Source organism: Cricetulus griseus, chromosome 2, assembly GCF_003668045.3.
Source record: "Cricetulus griseus strain 17A/GY chromosome 2, alternate assembly CriGri-PICRH-1.0, whole genome shotgun sequence".
In the NCBI taxonomy this organism is placed as follows: Eukaryota; Metazoa; Chordata; class Mammalia; order Rodentia; family Cricetidae; genus Cricetulus; species Cricetulus griseus.
The window spans coordinates 413,726,139-413,747,562 of record NC_048595.1 but is presented as its reverse complement, the minus strand read 5'-3'; the positions used below and the strand labels follow the sequence as shown (position 1 = coordinate 413,747,562).

Genomic DNA, 21,424 nt, shown 5'->3' with positions numbered 1-21,424 from the left:
GAGATGGCAGGTTGAAAAGTGGCTGAGAGGGTAGGGTGAGACTGGAGAGAGCTTTGAGATTTCCTTTATGTGTGGAAATCTTGGTCCCTCCTTGACTTGGTCTTACCTTGCGAATTGCGCAGGAAGCGCTCTGTTGTGTGGTGTTAGCTTTGGCTTTGAAAGTGCAAGCTGGTTAAAGCGGCTTTTATTTGGATGTTGACTGCTAAAGCCCCTGGGTGGGAACAGAGAAGCCCTTTATTTCTTAGTTCACTCGTATTAATATGTTGAGGAATCTGTCCTTGCATTGAATTCCCTGCCTCACCCACCAGTTATTCTGTTTATTGGTGGCCACAAAAGTTTATTTAAATCCTGGTGATGTTGACTGAAGTGGGATGCCGTGCCAAGCTCACAGGGGGTACCCAATAAATGATTGAGTCAATGAATTACTGTGGCCCAGTTCAAATTGAAAAGCCTGTGAGAAAAGCTCATGACCTTCGCTTATTTGAAAATATGTTATTGACGAGCCAGTCAGATGGTTCAGCAGGTAAAAAGCGTTTGACACCGGATCTGGTAACCTGGATTTCATCCCTGGAACCCACTTGGTAGACAGAGAAAACTGATTCTCTGCAACTGTCCTGTGACTTCCACACATGCGCTGTGGCACGCACGGCCACGCGTGCCATACACGTACCCACAAAATAAACAAGGGCAAAAATGTTGAGAAAAAAATAAGAGAAATAAAAAAAAAAAAAAACGAGAGGCTGCATTGAGGAATGACTCGGGTTGTTTTTCAGAAGGGATCAGAAAGGTCAACCTTTACAGGTAAGAACGCTGAAGCTGGAGGTGTGAAACGTTGGCTGATAGAAGGGACTGAAATTAAACCCACTCATTTCGGTTCCTCGGCCCCTGTTTTTATCGGGGTGGCTTCTGTGTGGGAGATCTGCAAGGAAGCTGGTGAGGGTGGCTGTTCTGCTTGCCGCCTGCCAGTCACCGGAGGTGGCCCCTGGCCCCTCGCAGCTGTACCTCATCAGAAAGGGCCCGAGAAGGGGGTTGGGAGGAACTTTAGCTGAAGTCCAGCGTGACCTCAGCCCCAGAGGAAGGAGGGGTTGTCTCTGCTGGTGTCTGTGCTGGGGAAGGGGCTGCCGCCTGCTCCTGTGGCCTCCAGCAGACCTGTAAAGAGCTTCTGCTGAAAGGGGGGAAGGCAAGACGGCCCAGGGGGCAGAGGAAACATCTAGAGGGGAGGTAAACAAAAAACTGCGACAGACTTCTCACTTCGGCAAAAGGCACTTTGGTCTCCCTGTGAAACTTCACTCCTCCTCTTCCCCAGCCGCCCTCCATTTACAAAGTTCGTCCCGGCCCCAAGGGATGGCCCCCGTTTTAAAGCCCTAGTTCTAAAGACCATATTGGTCCTGCTTGCTTTGTTTTGGCACCCTGGGATGGTGATGTCCTAACTTAAATCCCAGCTGAGCAGTTGGGAGTGAGCCAGCTGACTGAGTCCAGCGTCTGGGGCTAGCCGGATCCTTACTATTTTTATGAACTGCTAACATTTATTTAGTGCTCACCATGCCAGAGACATCCTGCTAAGCCCTCACCCCTCACTCCCTGAGCCTTCATCCACAATAGCCCTTGCAAGTGGCTACTTTTGGTTTGACCCGTTACAGACCAAGTTATAGAGAGGTCTGTGGTCCGACTGACAATAAGGAACAAACTTTGAATCCGTTCTTTCCTTGAATAAGAAGGGGGTGGGAAGGTGTGAAAGGAAGGAAAGGGGGTGAAATTTAGCTCGCCTTGAAGAGCAAGAACTGCCTATGTGTGTCTGGCCCAGAGAAAGCCCCCTACAGAGTGAAGAGAACCAGTCAACTCAGGTGTTCTCAAGAGAAGCTCCTTGAGGCTGCGTTTCTGTCTAGCGCCTCCCAGCCAGCTGTCCTAGAGGACCTCTCAGGTCTGGGATGTTTGTGGGAGACTGGATCATTAATGAAGCATATAGGCTACCTCCCCTGGTGAGGTTTGGTGGAAAGCCCATATTTAGTAGCTTGTCTGCTATGTGTCCTGGACAAGTTACTTCGTCTTCCCATCTGCAAAGTGGCACTAGCTCCTGTCTCCTGGGATTGTGACGACCCAGCAAGATGATACTATGAACCTGACAGGCTGTAAACTAGCAATGAAAGGCCATTACTTGCTACTGGTAAAGTTTTAAAGAGGCAATTTAGGAAGACAGGTGATGGAGGCTTTGGTTCCCCAGAAGGCTACCAGCATGCTGTGTGCAGCTGAGAGGAATGGCTGGGCAGAGCAAAGCTGGGCTTCCCTCTATTCGAATATTTCTGATGATGAACCAATAGGCCACAGAGATGGAGGTTTATGAGTTGCCACGGCTTGCAAGAGCTCTTGAAGAGGAAGACTTCTTTTTCAAATCTGGATGTTTATACCCCACAGAAAAGATATTTTGGGCCTTCCATGTTTATTCCACCCATGTCCATTTTAGGTGTAGGTCTCTTGGAACCAAGAACTGTGTTACATAAAAATAATAGGAAAAACCAAAATTCTGGTTTCACTCGGAGGCCAGAGCACTCTCCCCTCAGAGGCTGATCTAATGGGAAATGGAAACAAATGAAGTCACAGTAGCATATTCTCACAGTGTTCAACTTGCCTCTTTATATTGTCTGACCCGTTTCATTTAGAGTGACCAACACAACAGTCTAGATTGATACAGCCTGAGCTCAGGGGCTTGTAGGGACAGGGATGAGGGGTGGCATCTGGGAGTCCTGGGGGAAAGCAGGTGAAAGTGGCTGTTCTTGGTATCTCTCACCTGAGGTAACATATTTGCAAAGGAAAGGCCAGAAGCCGTTACTGACTGCCTGGTGAGCCCTGGCAACAGCACCTGCATCAAAACCATCTTGTATCCAGGGGTCTTGGCACCAGGAGATGCTTCATAAATATCTGTTGGCTTAATAACCTGCTGTTTCCTACTCCCCTACCCACTGTGCAGTTAAATGTGTTAAAGTACGTTTTCTCGATGTTTTTGAACATTTCAACACTGAAGTTTGTATTCATATATGTGTGCAGAATAAAAATAAAGATTTATTATAGGGGTCAAGCCTAACCTGCCCCCACTGCAATGTTCTGATCCGAGGTCCTTGTGTTGATCCCTGTGTGTAAATTCTGACTGACCATCCTTAAAACACAACCACCAGTTAATTATAGCTGGGCAAGGAACTTTTGCCTAGTGTATTCAAGGCCTTGGGTTTTACTCCTAGCAAAGAAAACAAAAACAAACCAATAAGTTACAAAAATGCCATTTTATGTTTTAGCAAGTAAAAAATGGCACCTATTCTTTTTTGACTTCTATAGGGCTTTGAGTAGCTGAAGATTAAAACTCCACCCTACCCTGGGTGGTGGTGACATGCGCCTTTAATCCCAGCACTCAGGAGGCAGAGGCAGGGGAATCTCTGTGAATTCGAGGCCCTCCTGATCTACAAAGTGAGTTCCAGGACAGCCAGGACTGTTACACAGAGAAAACCCTGTCTTGAAAAAAACAGTTCCCTCTCCACCAAAAAACCCAAACCAAAAACCTCTCCAAAACTAAAAACAAAAAAATCCTATTATTTTAAAAACACAATTTAAAAATAAATGTTTTATGTGTGCCTGAATATATGTGTGTGCACCACATGCATGCAGGAATACATGGGAGGCAGAAGAGGGTACCATAGACTTATAGTTACAGATGGTTTCGAGCCTCTACATGGATGCTGGGAACCAAACTCTGGCCCTTTGCAAAAGCAGCAAGTGCTCCCAACTGCTGAACCCAGTCTCCACCCTTTAGGTTTTTTTTGATAAGCATAAAACAAACAAACAAACAAACAAACAAAAAACCCAAACCAAACAAACCAAAAAACCCAAATCCTCACAATTGCCCAGAAAGCTTAATATGGTTTAATTTTTATTATTATGTATTTATTCATCCATTCATTATTTATTTATATGCACACCTGTGTAAATATCATGGTACTTGTGTGGAGGTCAGAGGACTACCATGTGGGTCATGGGTGGAGATCCAATTCAAGTTGTTAGGCTTAGCAGCTAGCCTCTTTACCCACTGAACCATCTTGCTGATTCCAGTATACACATGTGAGAGATTGTAAGTTCGAGCACTTGCACACGCACGGGCACACACACATTGAGACAGGGTCTCACTTTGTAGGCCTTGCTAGCCTGGAACTTGCCTTGTAGACAAAGCTGGCTTTGAACCTACAGGGATCTGCCTGCCTCTGCTTCCTAACTTCTGGGATTAAAGGTACGTGCACCCACACCCAGCCCTAATATGTTTTCAAAACATTTTATTTTATGCATGAGCACTTTGCCTACATACATGTATGTATACCATATGTGTGCCTGGTGCTTGTGGAAGCCAGAAAGGGGTTTGGATCCCTTGAAACTGGAATCATGGATGGCTATGAGCCACTGTGTGGGTTCTGGGAATCAAATCTGGGTTTTCTGTAAGTTCTCCCAACAGCTGAGCTATGTCTCTAGCCTCCTAATATGTCTTAACTTAATTTTGTGTGTATGTTCATTTTGGCTGCATATATGTCTGTGCACTACTTGTGTGCCTGGATCCCCAAGGAAGCAAGAAGAGGGTATATGGTCTCCTGTACCCAGAGTTAGAGAAGGGCGTGAACAGCCATGTGAGTGTATAAACAGAATCTGGGTCTTTTAGAAGAGAGCTCTTAACTGCTGAGCCCTCTCTTACCTTGGGGAAAAAAATGACACAAATTTGTATTTTGTGTTCCTGGGGATTAAACACAGGGCCCCTTGCACATTAATTAAAAATAATTAATTTGTCTCTCAATAAACTATGTCCCATTCCTCATAATATATTTTAAACTTTATATATATGTATATACACACACATATATATTACATACACAGAAATGGCATTTTAGAAAGGCTGAAAAATATACCCAAGATTGCAAAGCTAGTGACAATTGGGGCTGGAATCTGAACACGGGCAGTCTGTTTCCAGAAGTAGTACCACTCACTCCATCACTTTGCCAAGTGTCAAGTGTATATGCTGCTGGCCAATGAGCCATGCTGCCTAGTGAGACCTCACCTTTGCCTGAACTCCATGAAGGGAGGGCTGTCTTTAAGGCTCTCACTTTGCTTAAGAGAGCTTTAATTGTTAAAAAGTCCTTCATTACATTGAACTGAAGTCTGCCTCCCCAAGGCTTCCATTGATCTTCATAGTACAGATTTAATCCCTCTTCCACACAATCGCCTCTCAGATACACATGTGATACCCCGCCCCCAGGCCTCCTCCGCTACATGGTTTGTGGGAACCCTGGAAATAGACCCTCTCATGGTTCCAAGCTCCCAATGCACCTGCGGCCCAGAGGAGGCTGGAGAGCTCGAGCAGGAAGGGAGTGTTAAATCAGGTAGCTCAAACAGCTCCCAGGCAATGTTTAGAAGGATGGGCGAAGAACTCCCTGGGAACCAGCTAAGCTTTCTTCACCATTCCTGCATCACATGCCTGTCTGTAGCACAGACATTGCTGGAAGATATAATTGGTCCTGAGAAAGGGAGTGAGTGCAGTAGAATTAACAATGACTCCAGTCCACTTCTTCGGAGTCCAACCTAATGGAATTCCATGGGTAAGGGCACCATGCAAAAAATGAGTATGAGACCCAAAAAGACACAAAAAATGGGGAGGATGGAAGGCTGAATGGGCTATAAAGAGGTTCTGTATCAGGAATGTTGGGGTGGTACCTAAGCTCCAGACCCTTGATGAGGTCATATATGGCCCAAGCATTAATGAGCTAGGACATCAGACTTTGGGAAAAAAAAAAAAAAAAGACATTGAAGGAATCAGAATGCACGGGTGTGTGGTCTGGGGTGGGGTGGAGAGGACAGTGGTAGAGAAGCAATCAGGGCCAGCTCTCTTGGGAGGGCTGTTAAGAAAAATGAGATGATAGACTCCTTCTGGCAGCAAATTTTAGCTCTTCTCTTTGATGCTTAGGGTTCAGCTAATCTGTGGCACCTGGTATATGAATGGCCTTCCTCCTGTCCTTCTGTAATCACATGCCCTAATATTTCCAAGTGTTAGTAATAATGATAGCCTCCCAAAGCCTGGGAGAATTTAAATCCTGACCCAGAACAGAAGGCCCCTTAGAAAGGAAGCAGAAGCTGGGTGGAGGTGGTGCACACATTTAATCCCAGCACTAGGGAGGCAGAGGCAGAGGCAGGTGGATCTCTTTGAGTTCCAGGCCAGCCTGGTCTACAGAGCAAGTTCCAAGATAGGCTCCAAAGCTACACAGAGAAACCTTGTCTTGAAAAACAAACGAAAGGCAGCAGAAATAATGAGCAGGAAAAAACAAATCTCTTCATTGTTCAAATGCATGTGCTAATGTACCATTCTTCAAAGCCATGTGGGCCAGGCCCTGTACTTGTCCTTACAGGTAATTGACAGTGTTAAACAAAATCAGCACAGCCTCGCGTGGAAAGCCATTCAAACTTACAAACTTACTGGGCTTTGAGCCGTGGGTATAGTTCAGTTGCTGTTTATCTAACATGCATAGGATGCTAGGTGCAATCCCAGTACTGCACAAACAGTCCCACAGTACTTGAGAGGTGGAGACAAGAGGATAGAAACCTCAGTGTCCTCCTTGGTTACATAGTGACTTCAAGGCCAGCATGGGTTACCTGAGACTTTATCTCAAAAATAAAAACAAAACAACATACTGGATGCCTAGTTGTATGCCTAGATCTGTGCCCATTTCATGGTTTTTAGGAAAGGTGTGGAGGGGGAACATGTTCTGTTGTGTAGGAACAGGATTTTTTTGGGGAGGCGGGGGCAGGGTGGGGGGCCCGCCTTTGTCGGCTGTCTTGTAGATGTGAGTGTGTCGCCACAGAGGCTCCTCTGAGGATACCCACAGGACTCTCTTGCTCACCCCAGTGGACAGACTCTCCTTTGTCTAAACCTGGGTGTTGTTCTCCAGCAGTGCAGAGGGTAAGTCTAGCAATGTGAGTATCTCTCTGAATTTGAAGCCAGATCTTTGAGCAAATAGGCATTTCTCATCCTCAGTCTCCCAGCGGCTTCTAGCGATTAACACAACCTGACACCAGGCCCATCAAGATAAGGATCCTAATGGCCACAATGGCTTCCCTTTTCTTCCCCAGAGCTTCTTTATTGCCCTGCACTTTCCACTTGCTTCCAGCGGGGAAGAGTTTAGAAGCATGGGGCCAGGCCAGCCACAGCTTCCCACAAGCTCAAGCAAGGGCTCCAGGGACAGGAGGCATTTCCCTTTAATAAGCTTCTCACACTACATTAAAGATAAAAGGGGAAGGGAAATATTTATATTCTGACAAAGCAGCTCTTCCCTTCAGGCTCTTGTTTTATTTATTATCTTGCTCTGTCCCTCTCTGTCTCTGTGTTTCATGGGCTGGGCATTTGTGGTCCTTCTCTCCTTTAGTCATTAATTTTGTGGGTGAGTGACAGTGACAGGGGGACTTTAGAATCGTTGTCAAAGAGATGGGGTTGTAGGAGGGTGCCATTCCCAGGTGACACAAAATAGATGTTCCTCCACCCTCCCGGGAGCTGCTCTCTGTTTCTGCCCTTATTATACAGTGCTTGGGTGAGGAGTGGCTCATGCTGGTTAAGTTGTCATTTCAAATGAAGCCGTGTCAGTTGGGTAAGTTGTTCAGAGGTACTCTAACCCGGGGTTCTTGATAGTGCGTTCTCGGGCGCCTCTTGGCCTCTTCTCTTGTGTGTGCCCTCTCTCCCTATGGGCACTAAGGAGTCTTATTTCTTCCTGCTAATTTACACAGAGCCCATAAAAAAAATCTCATCCTTTTGCAATGATGAGCGTTAAAATTTCAGCCTGTCTATTGCTCCAAAGCCTGGCTGGTTGTGAGTGAGTTGCTCTACTGAACCTCCTCTCACCTCCTCTAAGGAACCTGCTTAGATTAGTGAGAGGAGAAGAACAAAAATCATTTAGCTCTGCTCTGTGAGCTTGGGTAACATGCAGGAGTAGACACTTTTTTTTTTTTTTAAATAATGGACCTTTTAAACAGAGGTTTTGAATTATTTACGTGTGTGTGTACGAATGCATCTGTGTGTGAACGTGGCATAGTAAGCATTGGAGGTCAGGGGTTCAGGGCAACTGCCTTCACCCACTGAGCCATCTCATCAGCCTTGACCTTAAAAAAAGTCACATATCTTCATCAATGAAAATTTCAAATACTGGAAAAGAACCAGTGACCTACCCATCCTATGGAGAATGGTATATAGCAATGACTAAATGCACAGGTTTTGACTCATCGCCCAACATTTGCCGGTGTGTAAGCTGCAGGAGGCATCACCATGCTCCAGTTTCCTCACCTGTAAAAGGGCATGATGATGTGTGCACTCCTCCCGAATGATTCATGAGAAGTGCCTGAAGACAGTGCTTGACTCATTGTGAGACCACAATAGGCATGAGCTTTTGTTGTTAGTATCCACAAATAACCAGTGAGTAACAGCTGACATAGATATTCTAGACATGTACATATTCTGTGTGTACTATACATAGAATCGCTTTACAGTGACATGATCACCTTACACATGCTTAAAAAAATAATCATTCTAAGGAGAGGGCTGGCAAGATAACTCGGTGGTTAAAGGTACTTGCTGCACAAGTCTGTGGACCTGAGTTCAATCCCAGAGTTGTGTAAAGGCAGGAGAGAGCTGATTTGTCCTCTGACTTTTGTGGCATTCATGTGCACACACACACCCACTCACATACACACACATGCACACACACATGTGCACGCACACACACATCCCACATACACATAGAATAATAATCAAAAAAGTTAAAAAGCCTTGGGTTTACCTGAGCATTAGCAGAAGGAAGGAGAGAAGCTAAAATGAATGAACGTTAGCAACTAATTTCCCAATGCAAAGATACATTAATTCTTAAACTACTCCAGTGATCTAGAGTGATGATGGCTCAGTGTCTAAGAACACCTACTACATTTGCAGAGGATCCAATTTTGGTTCCTAGGATCATGTCAGGAGGCTCATAACTGCCTGAAACATCAGATATCTCTGTCCTGTAAAGGCAACCCTCACACATACATATACCCACTCCTACCACAATAAAAGTCCTTAAAATATCATTCCAGCTTAGAAAACAACAATGGTGATGAAAACTAATAGAAATCAGGACATGCTGATGTCCACTTGTAACCGGCACTCAGGAGGCAGAAGCAGGAGGATTAAGGTGAGTTCATGACACCCTGGTGAACATAGTACTGCCAGGCCTGCTGGGCCTACATGACTCGAGACCTTGCCTCAAAAAAAAGAAAGAACTCAATGGGAAATTCAGGTGAGTGGTTGGGGTTTGGGTGAAGCCTGCCAGGCAGTGAGATGCCTTGGTGTGACAATGTTTCTTCCTGCCTCACAATTTCAATACTTGTGTTATTTTTAATTTGAGTTTTAGCATCTTCGTCCTGATTTGCATTCGTTTACTCTAGAGGGTTTGTCCTCATTCTATATTTAATTGGATTCAATGTTTATTGCTAGACCTTTTTACTGTGCCTTTCACGTGACTAATTTTCTAATTTGGGCCATTTCTTGAGTGGTTGCATTTAAACATCAAGTAGCTTTTCTCCCCTTTTCTTTCTCATTGAGAAGGCTCACTGGTGCCTCATTCCCCAGTTTCTCTCATAACTGAGAATATCTGCTTTTAGCTTCTCTGTGCAAAATGACTACTTGTTAACTGCACTATTCTCCACCCTGTTTAGTTTATTAATTAAAAAATAACACATAAGCATACAAAATGATAGGCTTTGATATTGTTTTCATATGTATAATCATTTCTACATTGTCTTCTCTTGTTTCTCTTCTTCTCTTCCAATAGTTCCCTGCCTGTCCCCGGCATTTGCTAACACAGGCCAGCTTCTGCGCTCATGGGTGTGCGTGCGTGCGTGCGTGCGTGCGTGCGTGCGTGTGTGTGTGTGTGTGTGCGCGCACATGTGCGCACATGCCTCTGTGTGATTTACTGTCCTTATTTGAAATGAAACATTATATTTGCCCCCCCTTACTTACTCTTGTACCCTCTGCCCTTCTTCAATGTGTAAAAGTTCCTCCTCTAATTTAGACAAGGTCTCATATATCCCAGGGTGGCTTGGAATTTGCAACAAAGTCAAGGATGACCTGGAATTTCTGATCTCTGTCTCTACTCTAAATGCACTAAATACTCAGATTACAGGTGTGTCTATTCTAAATGCTCAGATTACAGGTGTGTCTACTGTAAATGCTTGGATTACAGGTGTGCCTTACCACATCTGGCTTTGGTCTTCTCCTTTCTGTGCCTGTTTTTGTTAACTGTTGTGCCTTTCTCATTATTTATAGGAGGTAATGGAGTTTTGATTCTGAACTGTATCTTTAGCTGTCTGCTCTCTCTTTTTTATTTCCTTTGTTTGCTGGTTTATTTTCCCAGCTTTGAGTTTACTGTATTTGTCCCTGGAGATTACCAAAGAGACAGAAGAATATTTGTGTTTCCTCTACCAATCAGATAGCTCAGGGTGAAGAAGCAAACAAAAGTTAACTGATGACAAAAACCCTCTGGCAGCTCAAGATGTAGAATCCAGGTTTCAGGTGTGAGTTCAGGGGACACTTGGTGGCTGTGGTGCTCAAAGACCTGGGTGTGGATTTTATTCATTCCTCTCTTCTGGGAAAGGAGACAGATGGTGGGCAGCTGACATCACAGTGTGGCCGGGAGCCACACCAGGGAAGGTCTACTTGACATAATTCTTGGGTCCCCAGGGTTCATCTTGGGGTCTTAGTATAAAGTCTAGCTCTGTGTCCTGGGGCCATGGGCTTGCTCTCTCTGGCCTTTACTCCTTTCACTTGTAACACAAGAATGAACCATTGCATGGCATTGTTAATGAAGATTAAGTTATAATTTATTTAAAGGGCAAGGTGATTGCACATCATAGCAAGTGATCAATAAATGCCGGCTATTCCCCAAAGTTAAAGTGAGCTGGAGATGCAGCAGGTGGGGGAGCACTTTCTGAGTATATGAGAGACTATGAGTTCAATCCCCTTTAATTATTAAATAAACAATTAAAGATATAATCGTGGAAGACCTGTGAGTTCCTTATCAGACTGTAAAGTCACAGAGAGGAAGGACCACATCTTATTTATTGCTGTATGCCTCCCATATAGCAAAGTAATAAAAAAATGTATGGGTGAAAGTTGAGTGTGGTGGTACCTGCCTGTAATTCTAGACCAGCAGAGTCTGAGGCAGGTGGATTGGTGGTTTGAGGCCAGGCTATAATTGGCCCCTGTTTCACTTAAAAAAAAAAAAAAAAAAAAAAGGCTGTAGAACTTTAGTGACTCTGTCAGGTAACCTCATTGTATCATTGCAAATATCAGACTATCCAACTCTTAAGTGACTTAACTGGGATGGGTAGACTATAGCCCGTAGATCAAAAAGGCATTTATGTATCTATCTACCTACCTATCTATATTTATGTGTGTGAACATTTGACATATATATATATATATATATATATATATATATATGTATATATCATGTACATGACTAGTGTCTCTGAAGGCCAGCAAAGGGTGGGTGCTGGAGTCCTTGGAACTAGAATTACAGATGGTTGTGAGTCACTATGTGTGCTCAGATTCTCTTCAAGAGGAACAAGTGCTCTTAACCACTGAGCCGTCTCTTCAGCCTCCATACCTATTTTTGTACAGTCTGTGAACTGTAGATGGATGTTTCCGTCCTACCTGGTCTCATGGCTGCTTTGCCCCAAATAAACACACAAAGATTTATATTAATTTATAAACTATTGGCCAATAGCTAGGGCTTCTTATTGGCTCACTCTGTTTTAATTATTAATCCATTTCTATTAATCTATGTATTGCCAGGCTGTGGCTTACTCGTAATCTGGCATGTTACTTCTTCGGCAGCATGGTGTCTCTTCTCTGCCTTCTCTGTCTTCCTCTTCCCAGCCTTCTCCTGGTCTGGTAGCCCTGCCTATGCTTTCTGCCTGGCTATTGACCAATCAGTGTTTTATTCATCAAGCAATAAGAGAACCATATATACAGAAGGACATCCCCCATCAATTAACTAAGAATATTGTTTGCATCTTTAAATGTTTGGAATTATTAAAAAGAATAATATTTTGAGAAACTTGAAACCTATGTGAATTTTGTTGCCTATGAATAAAGTTTTGCTGGAGCATGCTCACACTCACTTATGGAGTATGGCAAACTGTTTCTGTAAAAGGCCATTCAATATTGCAGGCTTGGAATACTGTATTTGAGTCTCCTGTGGCAGCTTTTCAATTCTTTTGTTGTAGCCAAACACAGCCATAGGCAGCAACCTTGGAAGACAAAGCTGAACTCCTGAAACAGTAGAAAAGCAGAAGGGCTCCTATTCAGGGAGCCAGCTCACCTGGGGTCCAGGCACAGAAATCAGCCAGTGTTAGGATTTTGAGCATGTTACTTCATGCCTTTGGGTCTGATTGTCTAGAAAAATTTTAATATGTTGCACTAGATTTGGTGAGTTCATCTATTTATTTCATTTTTAACAACAACAAATATAACCACTTTTATTTATTTATTGTGGATAAATGTATGTTTGCACCACAGCATGTATGGAGGTCAGAGGGCAACTTGTTGGTTTTCTCCTTCTACTATGTGGGCTCCAGGAACCCAACTCAGGTTGTTGGTCTTGGCAGCAAGTGCCTTTACCTGCTGAGCCATCTTGAGAGCCTCACTTTTTGTTGTTTTCTTTCTAGGCAGGGTCTCTGTAGAGGCCAGGGTTGCCTCAGACTTGTGGTCCTCCCACACAGCTTCCTGTGTGCTCCCGGCCTGAAGACTTCTTTTAGTTTTAAAGTTTCTAATTTTTATTTTGGTATTCCCATATAATAACCTGTCTATTCTGAAGGCATATGTTATTAGTTAGAACACTTCAGTTGTAGGCAACAGGCAGTAAGTCAAGAAAAAAGATACGTCTTATAAAGATAGGCTGAAAGCCACAGAAATGACAGGGAAGCAGGAAATACAGGCTACGAGGACAAGTGCCAGTGCAGGTCCCATTGGTAGGCAATTGCCTTGGGATGGACCTCTGACCTCTGACGAGTCTCAAGACTATTATGATTGCATGCCTGATGTTATGTTTCTTAGCTTTGTTTAAAAGAACCACCACAATTGTGCCCAACAGGGAGCAATTATTCCTCAAAGCCAGATCAGAAGCTATGAGCAGAAAAAAAGGAAATAGCTGCCAACTGGGAAAGATGGTGGACACCCAGGACAGAGAGCAGCACTGTTGCTTCAACGCCAGACCATGAAGCATGAGGAACCAACTCTGGTTTGTGAGTTGTTTGCTCATTCTCTCAACAAATTGTGAATTGCATTTGGAGGACACCAAAGAAATAATACTGACCTACAGGAAAGGACATTTGGGTTTTACTTATGAAGAACTGGGGATGGAATGTATTCCTTTCAGATTTGAATCATTAAACTATATCCGGGTATATGCTCATTATAGGAAAGATGTTAAGTAATTCTCTAATTATATGTATTACTCTGTGGGCAGAGGATCCGGGACAAGTGACTTCTCTCACATGTCAGGGTGCAGAGCTAAAAGCAGGACTTGACTTCCTGACTTGAGTAACTGTTCTGAATCCACTGCCTAGCAACCGTGGCCCCAGTTCAGGAGCAGCTAATGCTGTGAGGAGCCTGGCTTCCTCAAGAGTAGGAGCTCAGGCCTGTTCCCTCTGTTTCCTCTGGTGTTGGACACAGCAGAAATCACCGTGGAGGCTGCTATAGCTTCCAGCGATGAATCCCAGGCTATCTCCACTTTAGATGAAGATGAGTTGGAGGAAATGGCAGCCACCCCCAGCCGTTGTAAGCAAAGCCTGGCCCAGGGAAACAGAAAAGAGCAGAGGAATTTGGAGCCTTTTTCTAACAGGAGATTGAGTTGAACACTCCCCTGTGCTCACATTGGACAATTTATCTGTCTCAATGTGTACGTTATTACTTCTGGCACATAATGAAACATTATGACCTCACAAAGCAAACTAGTGAGTGTAATTGTCTCCATTCATCTCTCCCCCACCCTTCTATGGTGAAGGAAAAAAAAAAAAGCTAGCCTGAGCCTTGACGTTTGCTCAGAAGGGAATGTTTATAGAAATTTGTCTTCAATCAAGTACTCCTGCATGTGTGCATTCTTTGTTTAGGAAAACTCACCAGCCCGTTTGACTTGGAGGGCTGGTGCCCTTGGCTCAGCCGTCTCCCATGCAGTGGGAGCTCGGGCAGGCTCAGCTCTTCAGAGTCAGAGCAAGCCCCAATGTGCCTCCGAGTGTGTGTGTGTGTACACGGGTGTGTGTATATGTGTGTTCATTTGTAGGTGTTCATGCATGTGCATGTGCACACATATGTGTGTGTTTGCATGTCCCTGTGTATGTGTGTGCACTCATGTATGTAGGTCCTCAGAGACTGTAAGATGACTTCTTCTTCTTTTTTTTTTTTTTTTTTAAAGAAAAAGGAGAATGTCACTGTTTTTCTTACTAAAACTCACCTGAAAAGGGACAGGTGTTCTCATTCATCACTACTTTTCTTTCCAGAGGCATTGGGTCTACCCTTATGGACCAAGATTTGTGCAAACACAGGGATTTCCAGCTTTTGTTTTGCAACCTTGAATGTCTCCAATTGTCTGAAGGCATGTGGAGAAAGCCTCAGAATTAAATTCAGCTCAGTTCACTTTGGCCTAATAAATCCACATCCGTCTACACTGTAAGGGGCAAAGGTGAGGAGGCCAGGGGAACCGAAGTCTCTACAGAGACCGGCTCCTTTGAGATCCTTTGGGGCAGGCCCATTGCTACTTTTCTTATCTTTTTGGCAGGAATATGGTGTTTTGTTTAAATAATATTTTTTTCTCGTCCTTGTATCTTAACATGGAGCAGCCCTGTGTGCCATATTCCCAAGTCCTTAAGCAGTTCTTTACTACATCCATGTGGCTGTTGTTCTAGTGCTCTGTTGCTCACACACCAGTTTTGTCCTTCCTCCAGTTCTCACGTGTCATGGTGATTGCTCAGTTTCATATATGATAGTGAATCTGAGGTATTCATTAATACAGCCCAGATGGGGTGATTTCCTCCATGCCAATTTCCTTGGCAATTCCAGCAGGCAGTAAAGATTTTTTCCCCCCTGTTTTTTTGGAAACAGGATTTCTCTGTGTGTAGTCCTGGCTGTGCTAGAACTCACTCTGTAGACCAGGCCAGCCTCGAACTCAGAGATGAAAGGCATGCCAGGCAGTGGCAGCACTATTTAAGTGGAAGAGCTTTCTGGTGGGCTGCTTCTTAGTTCCACTTCTCTCATAATCGGAGAGGTTTCCAAGAAGCCCATTTCTTATTTCAGCTGGGTCTCATTTTTCTCTGGATAGCCACAAAATTGTATAAATTGAGAACAACACTAAAGGATGTTACTAGACATGCTCAGACAGAAGGGCGGGTGGCAGGAGTGTGAAGCCATCAAGGTCCCTGGTGAGGTCATCCAGTCCCACTTACAGCTAACTCTTCCTCCAGGAATCTGCCGTTTGGCTCACTCTGGGATTCAGCGGAGATTACCATTCTTTTGATCGTTCCTATCTTTTTCTCCCCTTTCTTCCTTAAAGTGGTTCCAAACATTCTTTCATGTGAAACTCATTTGGAGAGTTATTCAACTACCAGGAGCATCCAAAGAATTTTTAAAGTTTCCATTCCACCATGCAGCTTTACTCTACAAGCACACCCAGGCTGGGGCTGGAATCAGCAGCCAGACCCTGGGACTCAACAGCTCTCCCAAAGAGCACTTTGTGGGGAGCCTTGAGACACTGGCTAGCGGATTCTCCAGGGTGAAGGCTCTCCGCAGGAGCAAATGTGGAGAGACGGAAGAGCCAGGACACATGCACTGCTCTCCGAAGCACCCCCCTCCCCCCAACTGAAGCTGCCCACGCTGGACATCAACATCCTGCATGATGGGGACTTTTGGTCAGGGTTTTTTCCTCTAGCACGGTTACATAGAAGCTAGGAGAAAAGAAAATTTTCAGCAGAAAGAATCTGCAGTTGAGCCATAGAAAGCAGAGCAGCCCGGGATTATTCTTTGTGTTACAGTTTTGTTGATAAATAACTACCTTGCCAGATTCTAATTCCAGTATATCTCTATTACACTAGAAAACACCTATCTCTTATATGGTGAGAAAAGGAGGGGAGAAGGGACATCCCCAACACCAAAATCTAAAACTTTGCACCGAAGTTTATCAGTGACTATGATCCTTTAGCTCTTTTGTTCCACCAGAGTCGGCACTGCCAAGCATCCTTGAAACTTTGTCCAGAGTTCTGCCTGCAGGGCTGCAGATGAGTAAACTAATGATGCTGAACTTCAGGCATGGGCGTGGGGACCTCGGGTGATACCAAAGCAGCAAGGAGAATCCTGAAACTCTCCAGCAAATCATCTCTCCTGAGGATGCTGTTTGCACTTCTTGCCTCATTCTAAAATAACGCTACCATGGGGTCAATGTAACCCTACAGATACTCTATCCTCAAGTAGGGTGGCTCTGTTTAAAGTCACATTCCCATCTTGTCATCCTTGTTTCTCTGGATTGTCAGTGGGTTTGCCTGTAACTTGCACAATGTCCATTTGATCTTGTAAAGAATGAGAGAGGGCATAGGGCTGACTTGTGAGAAATGCAATGTTTGCTGTCTGGTTCTCTCCCCCTGATCAGCGGTGGTATATTTTCCAACATATTAGACTGCCTAATTGAATATATAAAACTTACTCTGAATTTGAACCTAACAGGAGTTGAAGGTTGGAGAGGAGAGACTCCGCTTGATGTACCACCTGTCCACAGCTGCAAAACTTAAAAGAGAGCTCGAAGAGGTTTTCTTTTTCTGATAGCTCCATTCCAGCAAAGTAACACTTAAGGAGTAAATGAACTGAATTAGAAACAGGCGGACTCGCCTTTCTTGAACCTATCCTCTGTTTAAAAAGTTAAGGGAGAAATGTGTGTCATGATGTATTTCAGATTCAGTGCACCTCACACTATTTGGTGGTAGGGAGACCATTCCCTGAACCCAGCACGTGTGTACTAAGCTAATGTTTGCTGTTAATGGCCCAAGATATGCAGCTTGTCATACTGTACATGCTTTGGACATAGCCTTCTAATGATTAGTGTGGCTGAGCACTCAGCCAACGAATTGTTTTTATACTTCTGTTTTTCTAACCACTAGATTGTTCTAAAAACTGCTGTCAGCCTGGCGTACTGGCACACTCCTTTACTCCCAGCACTTGGGAGGCAGAAGCAGGTAGATCTTTGTAAGTTTGAGGCCAGCCTGGTCTACAAAGTGAGTTCCAGGACAGCCAGGGCTACACAGAGAAACCCTGTCTCAAAAACAAAACAAAACATAATTATCGTCTCCACCACCTCCAACAGTAAACTCTCTAGTTCTAAAAATAAATTGGTTCTACATCTTCTCATTTAAATCCAGGTCACTAGCTGATCAGCTAAACTTTCTCTGAAGCTAAAGCCACTGACATATCAAGGACATCTCCGGATTGGCCCATGCTATGGAAGTGTGGCTAATCCTATATAGTTCGATGCGTATGTGCATAACATAGCTCTCTCTATATATAATCTTGTTCTGATGTCTCTAAAACACTAAGTGGTCTAGAATCTTCTTTGTAGTTTCAGCACACAGCCATGTATCCAGCAGATGTACCTAACTGAATATGTTGTTTTGAGTATCTTTCACTCGTGGGAGGGCAAATAAACCATGGAGTCTAGATTACTCTTGAAAAATTCCTTCCGTGGCTTATAAAGTACCACCCAGGGACATCCTTTGCTAAATTCAACACAGCTAAGTGTTCCTCTAGCAATGGGTCGGGTTATTATTTTGTTTTGCATTATTTTGGCTGGGAACCAGATGCGTTAGATCCTAATATTTAGAGGCTTGAGCATACTATAAACACTTCTTTTTTATACTTCACCTTCAAGGTCATCTTATGTCTTAGAAGTACAAGGGCAGGGAAACCAGCTGAGAGTATGCAGGGTTTGTATCCCACTTCTGTTCACTCTGGGGCCTCATTTGTTGGGTGGATGGATGACTGGAATAGTCTCTATTGTCTTCTGTTTCTGACTCCATTTCTGGGGATAAACCATTATGAACCATTATATATTAACCTGTTAAAGCATTATGTTGGGAAGGGTTCTAACACTGAAACATACCTCCAACCTGGGAATGTACATTCTTGAAAGCTTTATTCTTTTCTTTCCCTTTCTTTTTGGTGGATGGCCACGTCACACAGTTGAATGTGAACTACTGTATAATTTGTTACTGCACTATGCTACTTTTTCGAATTAGCAAATGTTTGACATGATATTATTTAGCTCAGGTACACTATTGACTTTGATATGAATGTAAGCATTTTTCCCTAGGAAGGGTGAAAAAAAATCAATGGCTCTGATGTCTTGAGGTAATATAGCAAATTATGTGAAATAGTAAAAGAAGAAATTACTAGTCATTTTAAAAAGGAAAATCAAAAGAGAAAACAGACTGGTTAGTTGAAGGTCTGGTCATAAACATTATAAATTTCTTACAGCCACAAAATATAGCAATAGCGCTCATTTTAATACCATCACTAATCATTTGGGATACTCTGACATCCTTTCATTTCATTATTTGTGTATTTAGTGGAAACTCTTTAAAAAGTCATGTCACTAGCCAACACAAGTCATTTCATAGTTATGATGTAATTGTAAGGTAATATTTCAGAGCTGTCAACATCAAAGACCTGAAATATGACTTTAAAAAAATTCAAGCGAGACCCCTCCGAACAACCTCTTAGGGCCAAGCCAATGGCATTTCGTCTTCTGTTTCCTTAAGCTTTTAAAAACAGAATCATACAAAAGGTATATTCTCTAGAGGCATATGAATTAAAGAGTAAAAATAAATAATGCCAGGTGAAATTTCCCTTTTGATTTAAACAGTGGGAAATAGAAGTATAAGATATGTCAAGAATAAAAAGAAACAGAAAAATTGTCCTCAAATTGTGAATTTGGGGCCTGAGATGGGGGTAAGTGGTAGAACACTTGCCTAGCAAGACCCTAGGCTCAACAATTAAAAAAAAATTAAATTTGTGCATTGGAAGGATTTTTTTTCTTTCTTACTTTTGTTGTTTGTTTGTTTTGAGACAGGGTTTCTCTGTGTAGACCTGGCTGTCCTAGAACTAGCCCTGCAGACAAGGTTGGCCTCAAACTCAGAGATCTGCCTGCCTCTGCCTCCTAAGAGCTAGGTTTAAAGGCACGTGCCACCATGCCTGATTGAAGGAATATTTAAAAATGTATTTAGAATATCTGTATAGTTTGTCTTGCAGAGATTTCTAGAGGGTTAGCTGTGAAACTTAAATTTCTTTACATACAATAAAGGCCAAAAATTCTTTCTATACAAAAGGCCACATTACCATAAATATTTTCTATATATTTTAAAAATTAAAAAAAATATTATTTATTTTATGCATATTGGTGTTTTGACTGCACGCATGTCTGGTGCCCTTGGCAGTCAGAAAAAACACTGAATTCCTCAGGAACTGGAGTTACAGACTATTATGAGCCACCATGTGGATGCTGAGAATCAAACCTTGGTCCTCTGTAAGAGCAGCCAGTGCACTTAACTGGTAAGCCATCTCTTCAGCCCCTATTTTAAATTACTTTTTATTTATTTTACATGTATGAGTATTTTGCCTACATGCATGTCTGTGTACCATGTGCACAACTGATTCCCCAAGAAAGCCAGAAGATGGAATCCGATCCTCTGGAGCTGGAGTTAGACTGTTGTGAGCTGCCACATGGGTGCTAGGAATTGAATCCTGGTCCTCTGGAAGAGCAGCCAGTGTTCTTAACTGCAGAGTCATTTCTCTAGCCCTCAAATTCTTCTGTATTTTTGACCACTGTAAGCTTGGCTAGGAAATGCTGCAGGGGGATTCCACAATGTTATTTATCTTCTTCTGCTTGTCTAAGGTGATGAAGAAAGGAGACTTGGAATTGTTAGGTGTTTTTAAGCCTCATCTGACTTTTATGAAGCTAAAGAAAGAAAGAAAGAAAGAAAGAAAGAAACAGATGGAGAGATGAAAGAAGTTAAGAAGGAAGAGAGCAAGTAAGTTGAGAGAAGACTAGGAAGGACTTAATGAAAGAAAAAAAAGTGGGGAGGAAGGAAGGAAAGAAAGAAAGAGAGAGAGAGGGAGGGAAGAAGAGAAGGAGGAAGGGAGACATTTTTAGATGGTAATGATTTTTAAAGGTTTATTTATTATGTATACAGTGTTCTGTCTGTATGTATGCCTGCAGGCCAGAAGAAGGCACCAGATCTCATTACAGATGATTGTGAGCCACCAAGTGGTTGCTGGGAATTGAACTCAGGACCTTTGGAAGAGCAGGCAGTGCTCTTAACCACTGAGCCATCTCTCCAGCCTCAGTAATGATTTCTTTTAGTCATGAACTGCTAATCCCTGTGGTGTTCACCACCCTGGTAATTTAGAGTGAGACTCCAGCATCTTTTATTTCCTGCCAGACTTGCCAGAGAACATTTATTATTATTATTATGAAGGCTGATTCCTAGAAACAGAAGAATCAGCTGAAAATCACATGTAAGTAAAAAGAAAACAACAGGCCTGACAGGATCTTTCAGAAAGATAGAACCTTGGCTTTTGCTACTAAAAATGCCACCTTGAATGAGAAGTTCAAATTGGTATGATGTGATAGCCTCCGGGAGACTTCCTAGGACCATATGTCCCCTCTCTGGTCTTCTTCCTAGTACTTGGTCACTCAGAGGTGACACCTTTCCTCACAGCACAGAGACATTAGCAATAGTAGTGATAATAGAGTATGGTGCTCCACACTGACCAACCAACTGCTTTAGTCCCCGCCATGGGTCAGGCACACACTGTTGGCTCCTGTTGCTATTTGTCAGTCCCCACTCCAGACAATGGTTTATTGTCACCGTGAGAGGAAACTGCTCATAGATGTCAAGTAGCTTGATGTCTTTCAACCAAGGAAGCTGCTGAGCTGCACTTTGACCCTATGTCTGCTTTTAAGCAATAGTCTCCTTTTCTAATACTCTGGCTGACTTAGCATGGCTATCCCTTCATAGCAGAGCCAAAGAGATGGGGAGAGAACACGTGAGAAACCTCCAGGACGCTTGGACAGTAAATGGTCAGCACTGGATGTCCTGGACATTCTTTGCCTCAGTGATGAAGGCCAGCCTAGCCTGCTGTTATATTCCTGGTGTCTATCACATAGGAAATCAACAAATATGAAGGAATGAAGTTAATGGATTCTCATTAAATTTGTTTTGGACTGATCTGAGGGTTTTTAAGGAATGGTGGTAGTTTGAAAGCGGACTTAAATAGAATGGTTCAGAG

General features: G+C 43.3%; 1 long non-coding RNA gene across 1 annotated transcript; it reads left to right on the top strand.

Annotated features, from left to right (window-relative positions):
• Positions 1 to 6,893: 6,893 nt before the first annotated feature.
• On the top strand, positions 6,894 to 14,044 carry LOC118238258. The gene is made up of 3 exons (XR_004768053.1): positions 6,894 to 6,976; positions 9,133 to 9,230; positions 13,194 to 14,044. It is a non-coding gene; the product is annotated as an uncharacterized LOC118238258 (long non-coding RNA).
• Positions 14,045 to 21,424: the final 7,380 nt, after the last annotated feature.